The 8,128-nt window shown below is 39.1% G+C and overlaps 1 pseudogene; it reads right to left on the bottom strand.

Annotated features, from left to right (window-relative positions):
- Positions 1–1,308: 1,308 nt before the first annotated feature.
- LOC109929139 lies at positions 1,309–4,097 on the bottom strand (annotated as a pseudogene).
- Between the last annotated feature and the right edge of the window lie 4,031 nt (positions 4,098–8,128).

Here is an 8,128-nt window from a genome sequence, read left to right as displayed (position 1 = left end):
TTCTGTTGTGTGCCAAGTAGCATGTCCACTGGTTGAATGACCAGTTGATGTCTACCTCATTGTTTATTCCTATATGTCTTTGTGCTTTTTTCATAATTCCAACTAATTAAAAAGGTTTCAGAAATAAATATGCTTCATTACACATTAACTTGCATTAAACCCCATGTGCAAAGACATGCAGAAGATTGAAAGGAAGGTTATTGAAATTTAAAACTTCACTAAAAGTGTACAATCATATCCCATGTGGATTGAAAAATTAGGACATAACAGACATTCAGTGCTAGATTGTCTGATTAATTAGATTTCTATCAGCTCTGTGTATATTGGCTGATGCAGCATTTGCATTTGCAAAGTACAATGTTAAACGGACTAATTGTAAATCAAACTTTTTTTTGCTATTTTTGAAGTCATTTGTTCTTGACTAGCTTAAGAATGAGTTAATGGCCAAATATTCACGAGACTAACTAATATAGAAGGCTTTAACTGGACAACAACTCAATACAGTAAAAATCAATCTTTCAGAAGAAGCACATTTAAATAGTACATTTAAAAAGTAATTTATGCTTGAAAATGAAAAGGCAAAATTTGCTTCTCATGCAAATACACATTAATTTTACTAGTTCTGAATTTCCTTTCTCCATTCCTGAAATAATATCATTTTCATTAATTAATTTTTTAAAAAATACATCAAATTGGGAAACTTTACATTATTAGTGGAGAAAGAATGATCTATACAAAATTTCTTGATTAACAACACCTCTTCCATTTGCAGGAAATCCTTTGCGGTTTCTAGTGCTATGTCTTAAAGCAGAGCTTGGCATTCGTCTTCACCTGTGTTATTTATTAATATCATACCTAAATCCTCATTGCCTCTGTTTCAACATCAGTTTTCACTTGAAATGTCTCTGAATTTTGTCATGCCTCACTGGGCTTGTGCACTGGAACTCAAGCTCTACTATTCCCAGGGTTGTCACAAAGGTTAAAGATTTTAGCAAAGATAACAAAATTCCCCACTTTACCTGTCTTTTTCAATCATAGCACAGACCAGATTTCTGTACTTACTATCTATTACTAAGAATTACTATCTATTACAAATGAATAGATTCTGGTAATGTGTAAGTTTCTATGAACTGTTAACATATATAATTCCATTATACTAATTACTTAGAAAACTCGTCCGACACATACACAGAGACAGACACAGACAAAAATTTGTATTAATGGGTGGAGGAAAAATCTGGGAGGGTAGGTCAGTGGTCTCTGTCCACAGGGTTCACTGTGTTGATCCTTTGTTTTGCTAGGACTTACTGGTTCTCAATCTCTCCAGGTTGTTTCACTTGCTTAGAGGAGATATAGTGTAACTGGTTCACAACCTTTAAAATCTCTGACCTGTGGTTAAAAGCAACAGCTTACAGCAACTGATGAGGGAAACATAAACTGACTTTCTTCAGGGTGTAGGTTTTTTTTTACTGCAGATCAAAGGAAAGCAACCCTCCTCCTGGAGGTTCAAATGCTTCTGGCTGTATCATTCACACTCACAAGCTGTTCAGCTACCCACAAGCCAATCATGTAGTTGTTGGCAGATTGAACGCTTTTGTCATTGATAACTGGTCATAACTTCACAGACCAATCAACAACTTGTTGTTGAGTCTCATCGTGTACGTGGCTTCAAGATGTTGCATTTTGGTAAGACAAACCAGGGAGGATTTGCACAGTTAATTGTAGGGCCCTGGGTAGTGTTGTCAAACAGAGACAACCAGGGGTGCAGGTACATATTTCATTGAAAGTGGCATCACAGGTAGACAGGGTGGTGAAGAAAGCATTTTGGCATGCTTGCCTTCATCGGTCAGCGTATTGAGTACAGGAGTTGGGACATCATATTACTGCTATCTGAGACATTGGTGAGGGCACATTCAGAGTTATTTGTACAATTCTGGGTTTCCCTCCTTAAGAAAGGATATTACTAAACTGGAAAGGGTGCAAAAAAGATTTACAAGGATGTTACTTAGACTGGAAGGTTTGAGTTATAAAGAGAGGCTGGATAGGTTGTGACTATTTTTTCCCTGGAGCATAGGAGGCTGTGGGATGACCTTATAGAGGTTTACAAAATCACAAGGCATATAGATAAGGTGAATAGAAAAGGTCTTTTCCCTAGGGTAGGGGAGTCCAAAACTAGAGGGCATGCATTTAAAACGAGAGGGGAAAGATTTAAAAGGGTTTTGATGGGCAACATTCTCAAACAGAGGGTGGTGTGTATATGGAATAAGCTTCTGGAAAAAATGATAGAGGCAGGCACATTTACAACATTTAAAAGACATTTGAACAGGTATTTGGGTAAGAAATTTTTAGAGGGATATGGGCCAAATGCAGGAAAATGGGATTAGTTTGGTTTAGGACATCTGGTCAGCATGGAGACGTTGAGCCGAAGGATCTGTTTCTGTGCTATATACCTCTATGACTCCTAGTGCCAGTTTATCTGCAACTAAACTCACCTGCTGACTTCACAAATTCAGGCTATCTGGAGTTTTCACTCTTCTCTCAGAATGTGCTCTCTGTGGATTGACAGATTGGTAAATCTCTCGATTGAAGGCTGTTGACTTTGGTTCTGCTCTTGGTAGAATGATGATTGAAAATCTCTTTAGTCTATTAGACCTTTAAACTCTTGGATTCCCTTTGTGTTACCTTCTGCAGCTAAAACTGAAGCTATTTTGGAGTTTCTCTGGATGAATCCTGCTATTTTGGTCTAGATAAATGGTTCCCATTTCCTTTTGTACCTTTACTGAATGAATTCTGCTGCCTGAGGCTTTAAAAATGATACTGCTTTAATCATGTTTTCTTTCCAGCTGATTCCTGTTTCTGTGGCTCTAATAAAAATTCCATTTTTTCTCAGATTTTTTTCTTGGATAGTTTAGTTTATTCATATATTGTCACCTGTATTTTGTTACAAAATACAGTGAAAAGCGTTATATAGCGTAGCCACTCTCCAACATGATATTAAAACACAGAAAAATAAACCAAACCATAGTACATAAAGGCAGAAGGAAATAAAGAAAGAGTGTTCAATTTTGCAGACCTTGTTAAATGCTCTGCCATGGGCCTGCAGGGCCAGGCATGAGCACCTTCACTGTGCTGTTGGAGTGGAATTCACCCACTCTTTGGCCATCTCGCCTTCACTGATGCTCTTGCCACTATGAGTCCTCGCTGGACCTTGTCAATGCAGATGGCACCAATGCCACTGGGTACTGCACCAGCCCAAACTCTGCTCTGCCACCGCCATGAGTCCATTTTGGGCCCACCTCGCCAATGCAACCACTGCCAATGCCTCCAGGTCTCACACTGGGCCCAAACAGCCTTTGCTGCTGTCTCCATGAAAATGCATTTGACGCAGACACTGCCTGGAACCCAAACTCACCTCTGCGGCCGCCATGGGGCCATGTTGGGCTCACACAGGTTTGCGCTGGGCCCCCTGAAGTCCACGCTGGAACCACTCGCCACCGCCGATGTCATCACTATGATCGAGCTCCGCACAGATGAGTCTTGCTAGATTTACTTTTCTCCCACTAGAACATCCATGCATGAAAATCTCAACCAATCTGGAGTTTGAATGAGTCCCATCCAGAATTTCTGCATTTCTAATAATACTTCTCTGATATTCCCCGAGGTAGAACCTTGGTGTTTCTCCATCGAAACAAGACAGGTATCTACTATTGCGAAGGTACCAGAGTGCCCAATGCCTGCACTGTAGTGAATGACAGCATGTCCACAAACAGAGCTCATGGAGCCGGATTCCCTCACTTATAACAGAAAATTAAGGAAAGAGGCGGGGAGAATTCTGGTACTCCAAAATCAGGCCAATTGGTATAATGGAAGTGTAGGATCTATCTGGTCTCTCCAGTTGTGGTTCTTTGTAATTGTCAGACAGTGTAGTACAATTTCAACAATTACAAGCTGAATTGAATGTCTTCAAATGACATTACTTCATCTTCCTTGCTTGGCCAATACTTTTCACATTTTACTGATCTCTTTTCGATGACACAATTCAACATCACAACCACTCTCCTTTTATACTCTCAAACCATTTGCCAGATGGTTCCCATTGTCTGCAGTTTCAATAAATGTATCCCTACTTTACTGTGGTTTTAATAATTGATCTTGTGCCTTTTCTGTGACCATAGTAAGGTTTCTTAGCTTTCAACTTCCATTAGACTCTGAATGGTATAAAACATGGTTTGGCACCAATTTGGTATAAGAGCTATAAAGGGCTATGAGGGTAGTTTGAGTGGCATATGTTAGCATGGAAGCTACAAGGCATCACAGAATATCATTTAATGGCATAAATTGACCTGGGAGATATAAAGAAAAGCATCACTACAACTTGCATTTATAAAATGCCTTCCAAAGTATTGGACAAGAGTGAACAAAGTTCACCATTGGCATGTGAATTTTATTCATTTTTCTTGCTCAAGTAAAGAAGAAAGTTATACAAATTGAAATTGTGTGTGTCTACAAAGGTTGTGTAACAATGTTAGGTAAAAGGAAGGTAGGTGGGATTCTTAGATGTATCCAAGGACAATAAAAACATTTGAAAGCCAAAAGCAGTTATTCCTCTTCCATAAGGCTTTCTTGTACCTGCACTTGAAAATTTGGGGTCAAAATTATTTTGTCCTGCTTCACCTTTGCGAGTATGCCAGAGCAAGAGTTAATGCCCTCTATTTTTGATCCTACTAGAGAAGTTAGGGTTAAGACGGAGTTACTTAACAAAATACCCATGGTGTTTTTGGCTGAGCTTTGCCTGACTTTCTGATGAAGAGGGAAAGGCAGCACTTTCAAGTTATTTGCTTCACAGTTGATGTCACCAGTTCACCCATTATTATTTATAATCTCCAAGGATGCTTTCCTTCTTTTAAGCAGGCTCAAGCTGTTTATGCTGACTTTCTTTCTGACACAGGATCTTGCAAGTATTTCTGAATCTTGAGTAGTTTTGGTTTCTCAATGGCCCAGCTAGATGGTCGACTAACTTAACAGGATTTGGCAAGTTAGGACTTTGTTTTTGTGAACCCATGAGAGGCATGATAGATCTTCTAGGGTCCTCAAACTTAGACTGGGCTACCACCACATCAGGCTCCCTTACCTCCTCTCCAAACATCAGAACCTCATTTAACAACAACAACAACAACAACAAAGTTGCTGGAAAAGCTCAGCAGGTCTGGCAGCATCTGTGAAGGAAAAAACAGAGTTAACGTTTCGGGTCTGGTGACCCTTCCTCAGAACTGGTCTGAGGAACTTATCTCGCTTTTATTTAGAATCTTATTTAATATGGGTACCTTCTTCAGCTTTGATGCCTCCCTGATATTGTAAAAGCGCAGAGCTGATAGACTACCCAAGGTGCTTTGGCTCAAGATGTAGAACATCACCTGATGAGACTTGACTTTTAAAGTGGGCCAGGCTTCCACAGAGACTATTCTTACCCCCTTCCTCATGATGTAAAATTACTAGTGGCTGAGTACTAGGGTACTGCATCTAGTGAACAGGCTGAACTTGGATCAGAGTAGGGGTGTTGCTTTGCCTTTTGCTCAATATTTTTATATGTGCAGTGACACCAATGAACAAAGAAAATGAAACAAAAACAAAAAGAAATAAGCATTATTTCCTATATATTCCCAACTTTTGTCTAGTTGTTAAAGGCACCATGTAATTGCAAGCCATGTTTTTAATTGAATATTGGACCAATGTCTGCCAATTTAGATTTCATTATACTTGATCACAATCAGAATGTTGCACATCTGGGTGTTAAAATTACTCTGTGTGATATGAACATACAAAATGCTTAACACATTCATCTAAATTTCTTCCTCGGCTTTGTTATGAGTTAAATTTTGCTAAAATATGAGAGAGAGGAATTTCAGATTAACTTAATAAGCATTTATATGTTTCCTGTGGTGTCATTTCAGGACAATTATCCATCAAATGACAATTTGCCAGCCTCACTGAAATGGGTTTTCACCATTATTTGCCCATCCCTAAATGTGTTGCTTTGAATGTACATTGTTTTTCACGGAATCTGATAACCAGTTTCGAAATATTGGGCAGAATGCTATTTTATTAGCGATGTTAAATTTATTTCAATGGCAAGATATTTATTTCAGCTCAAACTGCTATCTTTGTCTTCCTTCAAACTGCGGCAGCACATGACTAAAATGTCACCACCTGCAATCTGAGTATGTCAATGATTGAAACACATAGAATGGAACATAAATGACAAATGTGTCTGTTGTTTCTGCTTTCAACAATTGCCCCAAAGAGTCAAGCAAGCTCCGCCAATGAAAGTGGTACCAATGTTCAGAACATGTGAACAACAAAATCCGTGGTTCTTCAATGCAGGGAGGAAATGAAATTCTGGTTTTTAATGTATTACATGAGTACTTTTTTTCCCAGACCACACTACCAAATTTCAGGCAACACCTGTAATATTGTATTATTACAGAGCAGAATCCTTCTCGAGAAATTAAGACAAGAAGTTGATCAGCTGAAAATTACTTCAGTAGCTTGATATAAAAAAAACTGTCTTTACAAGTCCATCCCTAACTCACTATATCATTAAACTCTCGTTTTCACCATGTCTACATTTTAACGATTAAATTAGGTTGTTCTTGGCTTTTCACAATACCCCTTTAAACATGTTACTGATGTAGTCCCTGCATGGCTGTGAGCGTCATGTACTTGTCAGGTCTTGTGTTTTTCAAAGCAGATGGCCACTGCTGCAGCAAAGGTCTTTGCCAGTGCATATTTGGTTATGCACCTCCCCTCCCAGTGCTATGCGTGAACAGAATACTAAACAATCATCAGAGCAGAATATCAGTCATTAGGCACCATCGCCTCAGCATGAGACTGCACAGACTCACACAGAATACAGGGCAAAGTCACTGTGAAACTCAGATTATGCCTCAATTTGTCTCTCCTTTGTGTCTTCTCTCCTTTTTAACCCTTAGGGGTTGAATCTGAGCAGTCCATAAACGCTCCAATCCTTTGGTGATCTGCAGGCTTCCCAAGCTATGCAGCATCTTTCATCAGAGCCACTGCAGTCGTATCACACCCAAAAGCAGCAAGTTAATGTTGCCATGGCAATAAGAGGAATGATGTTCAGTGAAGCTGACACTGTCCCAAACTGTTGGGAACACATGCTGTGCTGCAATGAATTAATAGCACCAGCAGAAGGCAGCACTATTTAAGACTGAAGCAGGTGCAACAGCCTGAAAAATTCCAGGAATTTTCCACAAATCTGAAGGAAATGCTCTGTGCGTCAGGTCACCAACATTTTTCTTTCCCACAAGCAAGGGTTCCTATTTATAAATGTCCTTAATGTCATTCTCATAATGACATATTTCTCATTAACAATGGTCATGAAATCCTTGAGACCATGGTGATTTTACATTGCTATGAAGGGCAGCAACAATAAGATTGTCTTTATAATGAATGTTGGGCTAGATGATCAACTGAAATATTGTTGCAGATTTTGGAACTGTCAACGTGTCTATGAGTAATTAGGATCAATATGCCTTCTTAAAACAGTCATCTTTGAGAAGATCATGCATATACCATGAAAATTAGTTTTGTATGTTTGGAGCTTTGTTCACTGGCTCAGTGCCCTGAGCATACTCAGCTTTCTTGATTGCATCAAAGGTGGGAGAACATTGTTTACGGAGCCAAAAAATTTGGCAGGAAAGACCAAATCAGGATTTTGTTATGTTATGTTTTAGTATCAACTTGGATATGATTGTTTTATGCATTACATAAAAATCTTAAAGCTCTGAGCACTTCTTGTCCCCAAACATCAATTCGAGCGAGGCCATTTTTTGGTCGCGCATATAACTGAAATTGCCTATTCCCTTTCATTACAACACTTCTAACATGGTTTGTTAGTTGCCAAATGGTTTGGGACATTGAGTGCTATATAAATGCAAGCTCTTTCTTGCTATGCAAACATTCATATTAGTAATTCCATGTCATTTATAGGGATAGTAGGAACTGCAGATGCTGGAGAATCTGAGATAACAAGCTGTAGAGCTGGATGAACACAGCAGGCCAAGCAGCATCAGAGGAGCAGGAAGGCTGACGTTTCGGGCCTAGA

The sequence above is a fragment of the Rhincodon typus genome, unplaced genomic scaffold, assembly GCF_021869965.1.
Source record: "Rhincodon typus isolate 14 unplaced genomic scaffold, sRhiTyp1.1 hic_rhity00004168, whole genome shotgun sequence".
Lineage (NCBI taxonomy): Eukaryota > Metazoa > Chordata > Chondrichthyes > Orectolobiformes > Rhincodontidae > Rhincodon > Rhincodon typus.
Note: the sequence above shows the minus strand (reverse complement) of the source record. Positions and strands in the feature narration are given on the sequence as shown.